We start from the raw sequence: 19501 nt of genomic DNA, 5'->3' as shown, positions 1-19501 counted from the left end.
AGTTTTAAAACTTTGAATAAATGATTTTAATACCTATTAGGAAATGCTCACTACTTATAAAAAGTAAAAAAAAATGATTTTAAAATCCCTTGTAGGGTACTTAATGAGTTATCTGTAGGTGAAGTTCGGTAGTTTATTAGGTATTCTACGGGATCATGTTATGCCTTACAGGGGGGGGGTAAGGTGTGACATGTTTTAGTGGTATCAAAGCAAATTTTTGAAGTATGTTTTAACTTGTAAATTTGCGTCTTTTCTTTGCTAAGTACAACTGCTTAATATCCTTATTTATTACATACAATGCATTACATCATAAATATGAACTAACGTAGGGAATCTCCTTGTATTATTTGTTCAGGAGATATACTACTATGGACTGATATGGAAGAAGGGGATCGCTCAGTTGAGCAATCTGTTGAAGTTGAGGCACAAGGGGAAGCCCCAGCTCTACAAAATGTCAGTGGGTCAGTGGCACCAGCCCCACAAATGTCGTAGTTTCCTTCACAGATCCCACAGCAGACGGCGATAATGTTTTAATAAATGGCTGGCGGTATGCCTGCTCAAGCTCCACCCCATACTACTGTGATACAACCATAGCCTCCAGCCAAATAGTATGAAAAGCTATTGAAATATGGGGCTACAAAATTCAAGGGTACAGTAGACCCTTTAGAGGCAGAGCTGTGGCTAGAGAGGATGGACAGAGTGTTCAAGAAGCTACACTGCCCAGATGAGTTGAAATTTGAATACTCCGTGTCACTACTGTAAGGGGATGTGTATGATTGGTGGAAGACCATCCCTCACAGCTTGGCTGAACCACTAGTACTGACCTGGGATGACTTCATCAGAGAGTTCAGACAGAAATACGTCCCAGATGCATATGTGGATCAGAAATTGCAAGAATTTCTGAGTTTGAAACAAGATAACAGAACAGTGGCAGAATATGAGAGGGAGTTCTCCTGCTTAAGCCACTATGTTGGGAGTCTCCTTTCTACCAGTAAGGAAAGGTGCAAGAGATTTGAGACTGGTTTGAAGCCCAGTTTGAGGATGCAAGTAATGGGATTCAGACACAGCAACTTCTCTGAGCTCATCTCTCAAGCACTTAAGCTAGAAAGGATTGAATCAGAAGCGACACTTGTAAGAGAAAAATCAGAAAAGACTGAGAAAACAGAGAAAGATAAAGGTGAAAAGTCAGTAGAGCCAAGTCCTAGTGGTACTTCTGGGAAGAGGAAGAAATTTGGTGGACCTAGCAGAGGTCGAGGTGGAAGGTTTGGAAGGGGCTGATTCTTTGGACAGAGACCCCCTAAGTTTGGTCAGCAGTCGAGCAGGGGTTCATATCCTACCCGCCCCTATGAGACTTATGGCAAGGTTCATGGGGGAGAATGCTATTGGGCTACAGGAGCCTGTTTTAACTGTGGAGGCAAGGGTCATATTGCAAAAGACTGCACTAGTGCTCCTAGATATGGTCCAGCTCCTACTACTGCTGAAGGATCTATTTAGAGTCCTGCTCCCAGAGGTTAACAATCCGTTGGTAGAGGAAGAGGCAGAGGTAGAGGCATTGCTTCAAGCAGTCAGGGTATTGTTAGTCTGTCAGCACAAGAAAGTGCTTCAGCCAGAGTTTACACGATGAGACAGTGAGAAGAGCCTGAGACTTTTGATGTTGTAGCTGGTACATTCTCTATCTCTAATCAAGATGTATTTTTGTTGTTTGATCCGGGTTCAACCCACTCATATGTTAGTGCTAGCATAGTTAGTTCACTTGCTGTTTCGTGTGTCAAAATGGTTTTTGAAGTGCTAGTAACTAATCCATTAGGACAAGAGGTTTGGGTCAATATAATCTATAGAGACTGTCCTTTGGTGATCCAAGGACATGTTTTTCTGTCAGATTTGATTGAAATGCCCTTCAGAGATTATGATATTATCTTGGGCATGGATTGGTTAGCCAGGCATCACGCCATGATTGATCAGAGATCAAGATACTACTTTTGGTCTCCCTTTGTATGGTGATGTGGTAATACATGGGGAGAGGCATTTACTGCCATCAAATATTATTTCGGCTGCACTAGCCAGAAGGATGATCAGAAAGGGGTGTGAAGCATACTTGGCACATGTGATAGACACCCAAGTGGGGAGTCCAGCACTGAGGGACATCCCTACTGTATGTGACTTTTCGGATGTGTTTCTTGATGAATTGTCAGGATAACCTCCAGAAAGAGAAGTGCAGTTTGAGATTGATGTTATGCCTGGTGTGGACCCAATCTCTATAACACCATATAGAATGGCACCTGCAGAACTAAAAGAGTTGAAAGTGCAGTTGCAAGAGCTGCTTGACAAGGGCTTTATCCGCTCTAGTGTGTCACCTTGGGGAGTAACAGTGTTGTTTGTTAAGAAGAAGGATGGCACTCTCCACTTATGTATTGACTACCGGCAGTTGAATAAGGTGATAATAAAGAATAGATATCCATTACCCCGCATTGATGACTTGTTTGATCAGTTGAGGGGTGCAGCTGTGTTCTCCAAAATTGACCTGAGATCAGGTTATTATCAGCTGAAAGTACAAGAGCAGAGTATTCCTAAAACTACCTTCAGAACCCGCTATGGCCATTATGAGTTCTTAGTCATGCCATTCGGGTTAACTAATGCTCCGGCTGCTTTTATGGATCTGATGAACACTATCTTCATACCATACCTCGATCAGTTTGTTGTGGTATTCATAGATGATATATTGGTCTATTCGAGGAGTGCAGAAGAGCATGATAGACATCTGCAGATTGTACTGCAGACTTTGAGAGAGAAACAGCTATACGCCAAATTATCGAAATGTGAATTTTGGCTAAAAGAAATATCTTTCTTGGGGCATGTAGTATTAGTAGAGGGTATCAAGATAGATCCAAGTAAGATAGAAGTTGTCCTTAATTAGAGGCCACTTAGAAATATCTTAGAGATTCGCAGATTTATGGGGTTAGCTGGATACTACCACCGATTTGTGAAAGGATTCTCTATGTTGGCATCTCCATTGACCAAGCTGCATAGGAAAGATGTGAAATTTCAATGGAAGGATAAATGTCAACAGAGTTTTGATGAATTAAAGAGGTGTTTGACTGAGGCTCCAGTCCTGACTTTACCTACATCGAGTAAAGAATATACAGTTTATAGTGATGCTTCTCACAATGGGTTAGGCTGTGTATTGATGCAAGATCGAAAATGTCATTGCCTATGCATCACTCCAGCTGAAACCGCATGAGAGGAATTATCCAACACATGATTTGGAGCTTTGCAGCTATTGTGTTCGCTTTTAAGATCTGGAGACATTATTTGTATGGGGAGAAGTGCTACATTTACACAGATCATAAGAGTTTGAAGTATTTGGGCACTCAGAAGGAGTTGAATTTGAGACAGAGGAGATGGTTAGAGTTAATAAAAGACTATGATTTTCTGATAGACTATCAGCCAGGGAAAGCTAATGTTGTGGCTGACGCCTTAAGTCGTAAGACTATGGCAAGTCTACGATTTACTCCTTTGTCTATGGTACATGAGTTGAGATCATTACATGCCAGCTTAGAGATTAATGATGAGGGGCAGACAGCAGTTGCATGGCATGTACAGCCAGTGTTGATTGATCAGATCAGAATGACTGCTCAGAATGATCAGAAGTATCAGAGGCTGTTGGAAGAAGTCCAGCAGGGCAAGAAATTAGAATTCTCAATAAGAGATGATGGTTTATTGCTACACCAGGGCAGAATGTGTGTTCCTAATGATGTTGATTTGAGACAGATCATTTTAAAGGAAGCACATGAGTCTCCTTTTGCCATGCACCTTGGTGGTACAAAAATGTATAGAGGGCTAAAGGAGCATTACTGGTATATGGGTATGAAAATAGATGTGGCAGAGTTTGTTTCTAAATACCTAACTTATCATAAGTGAAGGCAAAGCATCAAGTACCCGCTGGGTTGTTACATCCACTATCAGTACCGGAATGGAAATGGGAGAGAATAACTATGGATTTTGTGATGGGACTTCTGAGAACACAGAAGAGTCATGATGCAGTATGGGTCATTATTGACAGACTGACCAAGTCTGCTCATTTTTTACCAGTTCGAATGGACTACAGTTTAGAAAGATTGGCCAAGTTGTACATTGACGAGATTGTGAGACTGCATGGAGTGCCAGTATCCATCGTATCTGACAAAAATCCTAGGTTCACTTCTAGATTTTGGGGTAGTCTTCAGAGAGCCGTAGGAACTAGATTGAACTTCAGTACTGCATTCCACCCACAGACAGATGGCCAATCTGAGAGGGTAATTCAGATCTTAGAGGACATGCTACGGGCTTGTGTGATTAAGTTTGAGGGCAGTTGGGACATACACTTGCCTTTGATTGAGTTTGCTTACAACAACAGCTACCAATCAAGCATTGGGATGCCTCCATATGAAGCCTTGTATGGCAGAAAATGTAGAACCCCGTTGTGTTGGGATGACGTGGGTGAAAGAAAGATGATTGGGCCTGAAATTGCTCAACAGACAGAGGAGTAGATCAGATTGATCAAAGATTGACTCAAGGCCGCATCAGACCATCTGAAGTCCTATATTGATCTGAAAAGAAGGGATATTGAATATGCAGTGGGTGACAAAGTATTCCTCAAGGTTTCCCCATGGAAGAAGATTATGAGATTTGGCAGAAAAGGGAAACTGAATCCTCGCTTCATTGGGCCATATGAGGTTGTGGAAAGAGTGGGTCCTTTGGCATATCAGTTGGCACTCCCTCCAGAGTTAGAGAAGATATATAATGTCTTCCATGTGTCTATGTTAAGGAGGTATCAATTAGACCCATCTCATGTACTACCAGTAGAAGAAATTGAAGTAAATCCAGACCTCACATATGAAGAAGATCCCATAGAGATTCTGGCTTATGAGATGAAGCTGCTATGGAACAAGCAAATACCGTTAGTGAAAGTGCTGTGGAACCATCATTTGGGCTAAGAAGCTACTTGTGAACAAGAGGAGGACATGAGGAAATAACACCTACAGCTATTTGAGATGAAATTTATTTTAAGGGGGGGGGGGGGGGGGGAATTTTAACACCCCTAATTGTATAGCCTGGTATATTTCACTATTCCGATGGCTGGTGTCGGTCCGGATAATTAATGGCATTAGAACCACACTTAAGACAACTAGATAAGCCTTGAACACAAATAATTAGTAATTGTCAATTAGTTAAGTGTAAATAAGAAAAAAAAAACATAAGAAGTTAAATGAGCCGAGAGTCACAGCGATGGGTAACCTTCTCGGGAAGGATTGCAAAGTCAATTTAAACTCAAATTTAGAACCGTAAAATGTAATGCCGCGGTCCTTAGGACTAGTGCAAACACAATGGAAAAGAGAAAATCATGAAAAAGAATTGTTAAGCCAGTTAAATAATTAGGTCAGAGATTCGGAAGAAATATTGAATTATTTTCAAACCAGGTCGAACCAGCGAGGAACAATTTGGTCAATTGACCCTGAGAGCTGACTCCTGACCTAACTGTCCAATAAAATCAGAGAAAAGAAAATTTCAGAATTGAGAATTAAATTAAAGAACTAATAGAAAAATAAATTTAAAAAAAAAAGAAAAGAAAAAGTAAAATGTGATAACATCATGCATGACCTCATGCATGATGCAATAATTATTATAATTAAAAATTTAATTTTTAGATAATTTTGGTCTTCCAAGAAGATAAAAATTCATAAAAGAAAAGAAAAAAAAAAGTTCTTCTTCTTCATCCATATTGCCGCCCCATCACTCCTATCTCTCTCTTCCATCTCTTTCCACCATTAACAACCATTTCAAGCTTTTAAAAGCTTGATTTTATTCTATACATGCCCTAACTCCCTTAAGTAAATTTTGTTCTTGGAACTTGGCAAGCATCTTGTGAATAGAAAGGAAGAAGAAAGTGGAAGAATTGAAGCTTTGGGAATACTTCCTTAAAGGTTAGTCAAGAATCCCCTCAATTTTCCTTATATTCATAAACTTGCACTTGAAGTGAACTAGTATTGCTGAAAATAAAATAAAAACAATATATTGAGGAATATAGTGAAATTTGACCAGCTTAGAGATAACTTGAAATTGATGGATTTTGACACAATTAAAAAGGTAGGCAAGCTTGATTGAAGGTGTAGTTGAGGTTTATATAGTTTAATTGCATGAATGAAGCAAACATGAAAATTAGGGTTTTGGCACCCAGGTTTTTGGAAGACAAAAATGTGAGGATGTGTTAAATGGTGTGTTGGACTTGGTTTGAGGTGAGAAATGGTCATTTGTGACCAATTGGTGTATGTTGGAAGTGTTGGAAGTGAGAGGAGATTAAGATTGAATGGGGGCTATGTGTAGGCAGCTTAACCAAGGTCCCTTTCAGGGATCAAAACTGAAAATTTACAAGCCCAATTGGTGTAAGGCCAATTGGGAGTGAAACTAGACACAAACTGACATATTTTTCATTTAGGAATCATGCCCAAAAAGTGACTAAAACCTAGTGAACAAATTGGCAATCTGACCTGTATAAAAATGACCAAATGAACAGTGTTTATTCATTTGGCCATAACTTGGGCTGGGCAGGTCTAAATGACCTAAAATTTTACCAGTGGAAAGTTGATATATAACTAAAACTTCCATGAAGAACACAAACTCAAATTATTCCCTTAACCAAGTCATTTGGCCACCCAAATTTGGTGACCTAAAACTGCCAGAACCAGTTTGGTGCCCAGAAATCTAGGTTAAGTCCAATCCGGCAGCCATGATTCAAATAGCTATAACTTGAGCTAAAAAACTCCAAATGGAGTGATTCAAAAAGGAGAATAAAGTTAAGAAAATAGGAAACATTTTCTGTGAAGAAAGTTTTGCCAAATTCTAATAGAAAATGACTAATGGAACAATGCAATATAAGACACCAAAACTTAAAATTTGCAAATTTGCCTAAAAGACTTAGATTTTGAGTAAACAACCAAAACCAACAAATTTAGTAACCAAAATGTGGTATGTGGGTGAAGTTGGAATTCCTATACCTATTAAGCCTTAGAAAGTCAACAAATTGACTTGAATAGTATCATGAATAGTAACCCCGAAATACAAATTTTAAAGAACGTCAAGTTTAGCACATTAGAGCTAGGTAAAAGTGAATTTAAATTTATTTTTGGACTAATGATGAGTTATGATACTGAAACACTGTGAAACTATGTGTTTCAGTTGAAAAGAACACTTGGAAAGAACCCGAGGGATCGAGTCAAGGCTAAGAGGTGACTCGCTTAAGGTTTATGCATAACGTAGAATTTCTATAAATTTTCTTCTACATATTGTTTTGAATAATTTGAAATATTGAATTGTGACATCATTGTGATGAAATATTTATTATGCTTTTGATTTAAATTATTGAAAGTTATTTGTGTATATTTGAGATGGCATAAATGTTTAGTAAATTGTTAAGATAAGTTTTGAAATCACAGTGTCATGACCATATATTTGAACCGTCACTAGCATAACTAGTGGGGGTAATCAGTTTCGAATTTTGATTCCTTCGCTGGCTGAAGTGTTGAGGTGTGTGCCAGTAGAAGAAGAAATTGAATGGATATCCATATATTTGAGCTAGCTAGCCTTGTGATGTGACTTCTCATAAGCCTTTGGCTATTGAGATGATATTTGTTTCGAATGGCATGATATAACTGTGGGTTTTATGAAATTGGTTTTGACACTTCGAAATGAAATTGTTTGGATTAAAATCTCATAATTCATATTTTGTATTTAATTCTCATGTTCAGTTCAATTTTTGAATAAATATGATTTAAATTCTACATAAAGATTATTTTAATATGTTATGCACCACTGAGTCCTAGTACTCAGCAATGACTGTTATTGCTGTCGCAGATATAGAGACTAGAAGAGTAGCAGAGTGAGCTGCTAAGGACAGAGGAGCTACCTACTCTGAAGTCTATCTGGTATATTTTATACCTTGACTGTAAAAATTTATTTTGATGTATGTAATATATGCAAAGGTATGGACATGTAAAACTAGTCTTGAGCAGTTTGTATAAAGTTTATAATAAATTTTAGTTTGGATTTTTCCTAATGTAAATTTTTAGTATGATATATAAGTTGTTTTATATTTAATTACTTATGAATGGAAGTATTTTATTTTAATTTAAATGAAAGTAATTAGTAATATTTTGGATGGTATTTGAATTGGAAATTGTGGATTTGAATTTTGGGAAGTTGATAAATGATGTTGAAATTGATTGGGATGATTGTGAAATTTAAGAAGTTGTTGAGATAAATCATTGGAAGTGTTTTTTTAAGGTATTTAAAGAACTATTTTCTTAAAATACAGACGGCACTCTGCCGAAATTTCTATAAAATTTGCGAAAAAATAAAATGGGACAAAAATTTTACTAGTTTTAAAACTTTAAATAAATGATTTTAATATCTATTAGAAAATACACACCACTTATAAAAAGTAAGAAAATGATTTTAAAATCCCTTGAAGGGTACTTAATGAGTTATCAGTAGGTGAAGTTTGGTAGTTCATTAGGTATTCTACGAGATCATGTTATGCCTTACAGAGGGGTAAGGTGTGACAGTAATCCTAAGACACAAGATAATAATTCATATGCAGAACATGATACTAAATTATGGTTGTAACCTACCCAAATTTGCTTGACAAAGTGAGTCCAAAATTCTGCCTGGATTATGAAACTGACCTGAAAATTGGAGGACTTGTCACATGAATAGTTTTGGCAAAATGACCATAACTCATGCTACACAAATGAAAATTAAGTGATTCCAAAGCCAAAATAAACATAAGACATAAAGCTACAACTTTCATGTTTTGACCTAGACCCAGATGTAAGGGCACAGTGGTTGAAATGTTAGAGTAATTCAAAATTGCAAAATTGAAATTCCAGCAATTCAACAATTTAGCCTTGTGACCTCTGTGTAGTAAATCGGGCAACTTCCTTTGTACATCTCCAATTGGGGTTCTACAAAATGATTTAGAAACTTAAGATGAAGGCCTAAAACTTTTCTTCAGAGACCTGGTACAAATTTTGGATATAAAGTGCTTGGATATTGAGTGCAATTTCGGGTAAAAATCTGGAAAACCTAAAAATCGCAGGATAAGGCACCCAAGAATAGTACTTGGTATTTTGGCTATAACTAATGAACTAGACCTCCAAATTAAGTGATTCAAAATGATAATTAAAGCTAAGACATAGAGGAACAACTTTCATAAAGAACAATTTGACAAATTATGATTGGAACTTGACTGAAATTGAGTTCTAAAGGCACATTCAAATTATGCCCTGTATCTGAAATAGTTAGAATATGTAGCATCTTAGGATTTCACTAGGAATTTAATTGGTTAGATATTAGTGGAAGTTAGAATAAGTATTAAAGCTTTTGAAATTGTGTATTTCAATAGAGAAGAGGACTTGAAAGTAAAGGGGGAATTAAGTCAAAGAAAGGAGACTAAAATAAGGTTTGTGCACAACTCAATTTTTCTCGCATTTTAAATTTGTAAATGATGAGGAAAGATTTTTTACTAGCCAAATGTGAATTTCCTTTATATTTGAGAATTGTTTATATTATTTTAAGAATATTTTTAATGCTGAAAAGAATTTGTAATTGTGTTGAAAAGGCGAACGTTTGGCCATTGATTTTATTGTAGCAAGGGGGTGGCCGAATGTATGTGATTTAGAAGTGTTTGTGAAATTGATATATTGCCAACCACATATGATGATTTGTAATGATTTAAAATGTCTATTGTTCGAATGGAAATTGTTTTAACATTATTTTAAAACCACAGTTGGCATGACAGACTTTGACTACTTCCCTCATTTTATGAGGTTGAGATTGGATATGTTCCTCCACACTTGAGGGGTTGAGATTGATTATGTTACCTTCCCTCTCTGATTTACTAGTTGAGGTTGAGATCAGATGGGTATACTCATATTTGCTAGCTAACTTTGCTTCCCTCATTAGTAACGGCTAGTGGGATTGAGATAGTTTTGTCGTGGTGCACAACACGGCATTGATAAGAAATTTATGTCATTACTTAAATTGTGAGATATTGTTAACACTAATGATTTTAAATATTATAATCAATGTGTTATTGAAAATAAATGAATTATTGATGATTGAGACTATTAATATTGTTTTCATGTTTCATGAAAATTAAACATATTAAATACTTTGTTATGATTTGAAAATGTCTGTTTTGTGATGGTTTTATAAATTGATAGTTGTGCACCACTAAGTCTTTGTACTCAGCGATAATTTTTTGTTGTCACAGGTAGAGGAAACAAAAAGACAGCTAAGTGAGCGTAGTAAAAGCCATAATCTTTTGGCAAGCAGGGTATACTTCTAGGTTACCCTTTTGTATTATGTTTCTGATGTAAATAATGACCACATGTATATAAGAAATTTTAGAGCAGTTATACAAAAGAGATGTAATATTATTTTGTTATAATGAAATGAATGTAAATTTGTAAGACTGCGTTTCTTTTGATTGTGAATGAAGAAAAGCATATGATGAAATGATGATTTGATGGATTGGTGAGATACCTATATTGATACAGGTTTTATTTAACAAGTTCTAAATTTTTGGATACACAGATTTTTAGTTGTCACCATGCCGAAATTTCATCAAAATTCTTTAAGTTTTGAAAACACTTATTTCTTTCTTAATTAATTTTCATGGTATTTTTATTAAACTATTGAACCACTATTAACCATTTTATCTTCGAATTTTTAATTTGAAAATAAATTTAAAATCGTTAAATCCCTTGTAATATGTTTAATGGATTATCATAGAGGGTGTTCGGTAATTCATTAGGCATATTACGGGAGCATGTCATATCTTATGAAAGTGTAAGGTGTGACATGAAGCCTTTGTGGAGAGTTTATTTTGGCTGATGGGGAATTATTATCTTATCAAAGCTTGACTCTGCAAAAATTCTAATCCTAATGGATTCTCCAACTTTGGTCAGTAGAACAATAGTGGTTGATTCGAACTATATGAGATTCCAAATCAATGCAGTAGAGGAGTATTGTCACGATTTTTTTCCTTCTCCCATATTTAAGAAAAAATCTTTCTCTCCAGATATCTCATCGAAGACAAACTCTGAAGATAAAAATGATAACAATGATGGGGTAAGCAGAGATGATCTTCTTGGTGGAGATAAACACAATAGTGGTGATGTGTTTGCCTAGTTTTACAACCACCACAAGTGCATGGATTGCTAACAAGTAATAAAATGATGAGTAGAGTATCGTTCCCACGAGGAGTTATAGGCGTAAGTACTAACCTACACAATAATCTTAACTATTTAAACTACCAAAAATTATAAGAGAGTAATTTCTAAACTAAGAAGAATAACTTCTGAGAATTAAAGAAAGTGAATCTGGAAACTTAAAGGGAATTCTAATTATGTGAATAATTCTGAAATTTTATATTTCACACCTTAACCTTGTTATAGTTTTAATCTTGCTTTATCAATGAATTGAGCGTTTGTTTCTTTGATGGAAATTAATCCTAAGGTATCCTAGATTCTCTCTCAAGGTATCTAAGGCATATTTCAATCAGAGCCAAACCCTACTTTCGTTGGTGATTAGTCTTAATCAAAACCCTTTGAGATCTATGATTAATTTTAGAACTTCACAAAGATTATCAACCTATCTCTAGGTTAGATTTTCTACATTTAAAATCTTGATTTTTCAATACTAATCTTCACCTCTCAGTTCATCAATTAGTATCTTAGATCATGATTAGGTGGGTACCAGCACATAGCATGCATTAAGAACATAAGAGATTGAATCAAAGAACATAGCTCAATTCCATTAAATAAAACTCAATATATATCTATAACAAAAGTCAAGAATGCTACTTTTAAAATTTCAGAATTTAAGGAGTTACTCACTCATGGTGAGTTTAACAAACATAATGTAATAAAAGTAAAAGCACATAAAACCAATTTGAAGACTAAAAACAAAAGAACCAAGAGAGGATTCTGCAGCTGTGAACTTGTGGAACTTTAGCTGAGAAGTCTGTCCTTAGCACTGATGTGATCCTTCTTTAAGATGGCTAGGGTTTCTTAGGAAGGTTTCTCTCAAACCTCTTCCCTTTGTGTGTGTATGTAGCAGTATCTCCAAACTCTCCTCTTTATGTTTTCAGCTGGCCTTTATTTATATTAGGTATCCTAGGGTTAAGTTTTAGAGTCCCAAGGGCATTAAAAGTTCAATTGGTGTGCCAAAATAAGAGTTGGAATCAGATTTAGTGGAATATAGTACACAGCCCGTGTGTCACTACATGGGCTGGGGCATGTAAGTTTCTGGAACTGATGGCCTCTTCTTAGATAGGGGGCAGTAAGTTACACGGGCCTTAGAGGCTTACAAGGGTCAACTTACATGGCCCGTGTACTTATGCATGCTTCATTTACTTCTTCAAGCCTTGGTGACAGGAAGTTACATGGGTCTCTGAAGGTTACACGAACCAAGTTACATGGCCCGTGTATTGTGGCTTTCTCTACACTTCTTCAAGTTTCACCAAGCAGGAAGTTACATGGGTCCGGGACTGTGTTTACACGACCCGTGTAAAGTGTATCAGTAACTTGCCTTGCTTTTTAGTTTCTTCCAAGCTTCCTTCTTTGTTCCTATGCCTTAGATTTCCTTCAGAACACCTAAAAATATAAAGAAAACATAGATTTTGGTGTGGATCAGTGAAATTTACAAAAACTAATGAAATTATCAAATATACATACAATTACCTATCTAAATGCCATGAAATGTTATACAATTATGCTTAAAAATATCTATATAATACAAGTGTATCAAATACCCCCAAACTCAAACTTTTGCTTGTCCTTAAACAAATCAAAACTCCTTTTGAAACACTTTTTTAGGGAAAACTTAGAAACATAACCAAAATTTCAGCTTGCATACTATTGAACTCCTTCTATCTTTTATACCAATTTCCCTCTTTCAAGGCTTAAAGACCTCAATAGCTGCCTGTTTAGAGCCTCACCCCCTTCATGGTGCTTCAACTAATTATTCCTCTATGCGAGGCCATTAATAAGTCATAAATAATCTGTTTTTTCAGGATAGACATAAGAAACGCTTATTCCCCCAAGTTGCCTCTATTGATGATGATTGTGGTGAGTTTGATTTAATTTTAACTCTATAGGCATATCTCAATTTCCTATCTCCACTAATGTAGCCTACGCTTTTAAAAGATCAAAAGGTCTTCAAAAAGGTTATAATAGGGCTAAGGGATAATGATTTGGTTACTAATGAAAGGTTTTACGGAGTGCAAATATGAGAATAGCATCTATGCACAAAGTACTATGTATACCAAGTTTATACTACTGGTTTTATATCGAGAGGAGGAGTTCTTGGTTTTTATAGTGCCAAGCATGCTTATATGATTCTTATCTTGGGACTTTCTTATGTCCCTTTTGTCCTCCCCCTAAACTCATTGCTTTTGCTGGGTTGGAAAGGTAAATTTTTTTTTGGATTTCAATTGCACACTTGCACTCTTCTTGAGTTTTACGCCTCTTTGCACTTGATATACCTATCCTCTATGCATTAGGCTTCCTCAAAAGGGTGAGGTAAGTGTTTAGGCTAGGAGTTAGGTTAATAATTATGGGTAAACAAAGAAAATCATATAGGTAAAAATATAGGCTCAAGTTGGGTGCAAGGGATATATTGTGACTAAGGGTGGCTAAAGCTTAATTAAGCTATATCAAAGAATGCCTTAATCATCTCTTTATCAAGCATAAGCTAGGATTTCACCTTGATAGGTCCAAGAGACATGTTCTAGAGTTGGTAAGGCATTTTTAGGTTTGCTTGTATTTTAAAAATTTTCTCCTAATTTTGCAAGTTCAATGTGACAGATTAATGGCTATGAAAGGATTTAAGTAGTTTAACTCTAATTAGGTGATTTAGCTTTTCACAAACAACATATTGAAGCCTTTTTACCTATCCAGATACATTCATTCCTCAATCCTAGGGAGTCCAATTATTAGCTCATCAAATTTTTTGTTATAATTCTAAGTTAAAAGCCTTTTGAAAAAGTCCAGAATTTTTAAAATTTGTAAAAAATTTTTGGATTTTTAATACACAAGTATAATATGGATATAATTAAGCAGTATAATAAAATGTAATATGTGAATGTATAAATGCATAAGTGCACCCCCAAACTCAGTATTGGCATTGTCCTCGATGGCAAACAAAATAAGTAAAGGTAAACAACATTAAAGATGTATGGAAAAGAGCATGTTATTTATTAGGATAGAGAGTATATGCAAGCAGAACAAAAAGACTAACAATCATAGACGTAGATGCCAGAATTAAGGCCTATGCCAGTACAGTATACCAAAATGGCCTAATTTATGGTCCTATGACTAAAAACTGTCAGTGTGTAAGGAAGGGGTGTCTGCATCATGGCACTCTAAGATCATGTCCAACTTGTTTTGGGCTTCTTGGAGACTATCATCCATTGTGCAAAACCGATTCTCAATAGTGGTCTCCAATGCTCTCATCCGAGGGTCAAATGTGGCCTCCATCCTCTGAAGGAAAGCAAGCACAGGGTCTACAGGGGGTGGTGTGTAAGGAGGAACTATAGCTGGGGATCCGTGCAAGATAGGGTCAGGTTCCTCCTATTGCAGTTGTTGCTATGCTGCACTAGAGGATTTACCTCTTTCTCTCTCTCCCCGTGCTACTTGTGGGATGACATTCCTTGCAGCATCAATTAAAAGGCACTAGTCTCCCACTTGTCTATATATCCCCATGGAGATACAGATGGTCTAGTCGATCCAAGAGGCACTAACGATGGGGCATAAGCAGACATGGGCAGGCACAAACCCAAAGTGAAAGGCAATTGCTGTGATCAGGCCACCCACTGTAATGCTCCCTATGGCTTAGTGGGATATCCTTCGAAAGTGGTTGCAAAAAAAATAGCTTGTGCTACAACGCTGGCCAATCACCATGCACCATAGGAAGAATAGTTCATTGGCATTTACAATGCCCAAACTATCTCCACGTCCCATGATGGTCCGAGCAGCGAATCGATACATGTAATGCAAAGCGGAGCTCGCTAACCCACTAGATTTAGATCTGCTGGAATTGTAGATTTCTGAGTTTGGCATAATGGATCACCAAAACTCAATACCATTGTAGACCATCATGTTCTACAGAATCTCTTGGTGTCCACTACTATCAAAGCCAAAAATGGTGTTAAACTCGTCCATGTTCAGGACACGATCAACTCCCACCAAACGGAATGTGATCCTCCCCCTATCACCTCTATCAGTGGCCCAAAGGGTGGCCTAGAAACTCCCTAGGAATTCTAAAGTTGTGTTCCTATAGGCGAGGTAACATAATTGGGCAAAATGGTGAAGGAGCGGAAGCATGAAAAATACAAGTTTATATCATTGGATTCAAAATTTTTTCATCTGACCACATGCATCATGAAATATTCATTTTTATCTATTTGATTTTAATAATAAACAACATATTAAAACTCTTTTAATATGTCTTTGGATCTGTATTTGCGATTTAAGATTTTAGAATTAATCAGATTAATTTTAGAACCCTAGATCAGATCAAGAACAAGTGCACTAACCTCTTGATGCACTGCAGTGTGTTTGACACCTTTGGAATGCATCTTTAGGACACCAAATGTTGTCCCTCTAGCTTGTCCACACCAAGATCACCTATGGAAGCCCTTGAATAGCTTCTAAAGCATTTTGTATGAATTAGAAAATCAAGTTTTGCCATTTTAGAGATTAAAGATGTAAACAGAACACTAAAAACAATTTCTAGTATTTTTAATTCAAGAGATTGTTTGCTAATCTCTTAGAATTGATGAGAGATGAAGAAGAAGAGAAGGGAGAGTTCTCCAAGGTGGCGGCACAAAGAGAAAGGCAGTAGCTTGTTTGTTTTGTACTTTCATCCTAACACTTATATAGCTACGTCACCACTTAAACCCTTATCACATGTCACCTTCTGATTGGCTCTAGGTTTAATTGACCCAATCACATTGTGCCAAGTGTCAAACCTATATTTAATCTCAATTTTAATCATCTTACATGATTAAAAGACATTTGATAAGCTTATGTGTAGTGCCATGTGTCACCAACTCATGGTGCCACATGTCACCCTGTGAAATGACCAAAATATCCATGTGTCTTAATTTTGAGTTTTCAACCCAAAATAATTACTTCTCTTCTTCTAATCACTTTATATCAAATATAAATCAATTAATTAATCTCTATTAATTAATTTCTCATTAATTAAATTCATATTTAAACACTTTAAATATAAATTTAACTTATATTATACATCCAATAACCTAGATTTGGTTTAAAGCCATGCTAGAGACTTTGCAATCTAATTGCAAACCAAACATATTTAATTAATCAATTAAACTCTTTAATTAGTTAATTAAATTATATTTAATTTGGTGATTACTTGTGTATGTGTTTGACTTACTAGGCTTATCACTAATTGGCAATGAGACATGATATCAACTCTTAATATCATTAGAACTCTTTCTTACCATAAATGATTTTTCTAAATCATTTTATGCATCTCATAGACCATGGTTAACACCTAGCATAGCATGCCATGGCCACCCAATCAGTAATAAGGTTTACCTTAAATGAACCTATAATCATATGTTACCATGCACTAGAATCTCTCTGTTACAAAATCTCAACTCAAGCTGGAATCATGGTTTATGTCAAACCCCATTTGCTATGAATATTATGCTCTCTTTTAATTCCAGTTCTTGATTAAAAAGATTTTCTCATCAGAAACTCTTTTCTGATTAAATCTATCTGTCCTTGCTAGGAACTTGAAACATAAGAACAATTAAATGAACATGGGATTTTATCTCTATTTACTTAGAGCAACAGATTCCATCTTGATCAACACCTACCTCCATATATAACTAGTAGGAGCCAACACATGCCTATATACCCATACACAGTACAAGTATGAAAGTAGTATTAAACTCAAACCACCTATATACAAGATAACTGTGCTATCTCAGGTCTAAAGATTATATGTACTGATATGATTTATGATAATGCATTGATAAGAGTAAACTCTATGTGCTTGTCATAAATGTCAACGGTTCAGCCTACTTATCATGTATAAGTGCCTATCATGTTTGTCATATGGCATGAGACTCACCATTCCATCTTATTATATCTTATATAAATAACTTGGGAACAAACATGAATACAATCTTTCTGGATAAGTCATGTCCTTATTGTGAAGTATCCTCGATTGTGAACCTATTTATGATATTTTGTACTAGAAATACTGTCACTCATATTCTTAACAACTTAAGAATAGAATTTCTAACAAAATTTCAATGGACCTTCTCTATTACACATAAATATATTATATAAACTGAAAAGTGAAAATGCCTTTTATTAATAAAACATGTACAAGATACATACTTAATTATATGCTTTAGGGCATACTACTAACAATCTCCCACTAGCACTAGAGTCATTCATTACAATAACTTAGATCTATCTTCTCAAGATGTCGGTCTAGCTGAGTCTGTGACAAAGGCTTAATGAATGGATCAGCTAGATTTTTCAGCTGATGCTATTTTCTGCATGGCTATATCACCTTGCCCAACTATCTCTCTGATAATGTGGTAGCGCCTTTCTATATGTTTGGATTTCTAGTGAGACCGGGGTTCCTTATATCCAAACAACTTCTTTTGCAGCATCTGATGCAACAATATACTTGGCCTTTGTAGTGGAACTAGCAGTCGTACTTTATTTGGAACTCTTTCAACTAACTACACTTCCTTTACAAATGAACACAAACCTAGAGGTAGACTTTCTATCATCGATATCTGATTGGAAATCAGAATCAGTATAGCCATCCAATTGCAAGTCACCACTTTCACATATCAAGAATAAATCCTTAGTTCTTCTCAAGTAATTAAGGATATTCTTGATAGCTATCCAGTGTTCCAAACCTGGATTGGATTTATACCTATTAGTCAAACTAACAGCATATGCAATATCTGGCCTAGTGCACAACATTGCATACATCAAACTTCCAATAGCCGAAGCATATGGAATTCTGACCATTTTATCTCTTTCTTCAGGTGTCTTTAGAGACATCTCTTTAGAAAGGTGGATACCATGTCTCATTAGTAACAATCCTCTCTTGGAATCAAGCATGTTAAACCTCTTTAACACCTTTTCCAAGTATAGACTTTGGGATAAACCAATTATTCTTTTCGCTCTATCTCTATGGATGTGAATCCTAAGAATATAGGTTGCCTCTCCTAAGTCTTTCATGGAGAATGTATTTGACAACCATACCTTTATAGTTGTCAACATACCTGTGTCATTACCCATCAATAGTATGTCATCCACATATAAGACAAGGAAAGTGATAGCACTGTCACTAACCTTCTTATATATACATGGCTCATCCTCATTTTTTATAAAACCAAATGACTTAATGGCTTTATCAAAATGGATGTTCCAACTCCTCGAAGCTTGTTTTAACCCATAAATGGATTGCTTTAGCTTGCATACCTTGGAACCATCTTGGGATTCAAAACCCCTAAGTTGTTCCATGAAAATGTTTTCTTCAATGTATCCATTGAGAAAAGCTGTTTTAACATCCATCTACCAAATCTCATAATCATAGTATGTAGCTATTGCTAATAGAATCCTAATTGATTTAAGCATGACAACAGGCGAGAAAGTCTCCTCATAGTCGATTCCTTACCTTTGGCGAAACCCTTTCGCTACTAGCCTTGCCTTATAGGTCTCTACCTTTCCATCAGAACCAATTTCCTTCTTCAAAACCCATTTGTTCCCTATAGGTACAATACCTTCAGGTGGGTCAGCAAGATCCCAAACTTGATTCTTATACATGGAATCAATTTCAAATTTCATAGCATCAATCCATTTTGAAGAGTCTATATCTGATATAGCTTTTTCATAGGTAAGTGGATCATCTCCATGATCTACTTCTTTATGAGTAAACAACTCTTGTTCTTCTTCATGAAGGAAACCATATCTCACTGGTGGGTGAGATACCGTGGTTGTTCTATGAGGAACAGCTGTAGATGTTTCATCAACGGGTGTAGGTTGACTAGATGGATCTATATCCTTCTGATTTATTGGTTGGTCAGAATTCTCCAATTCTAACTCTATTTGCCTTCCTTTGCCTCCTTCTTGAACAATAGTTTGTTCAAGAAATGTGGCATCTCTACTTATCACAACCTTTTGTGATGTAGGCAAATAAAACTAGTATCCAAAACTATCTTTTGGATATCCAACAAATCAACCCTTTTCTGATCTGGTTTCCAATTTATCAGTGTTCAGCTTTTTTATATAAGTTGGACAAACCTAAATCTTAACATGCTTAAGACTTGGTTTTCTTCCATGCCATATCTCATAAGGTGTGGAAGAAACTAATTTTGATGGAATCCTATTTAGAA

Source organism: Hevea brasiliensis, chromosome 18, assembly GCF_030052815.1.
Source record: "Hevea brasiliensis isolate MT/VB/25A 57/8 chromosome 18, ASM3005281v1, whole genome shotgun sequence".
Classification (NCBI taxonomy): domain Eukaryota; kingdom Viridiplantae; phylum Streptophyta; class Magnoliopsida; order Malpighiales; family Euphorbiaceae; genus Hevea; species Hevea brasiliensis.
This window is presented reverse-complemented; position numbering follows the sequence as displayed.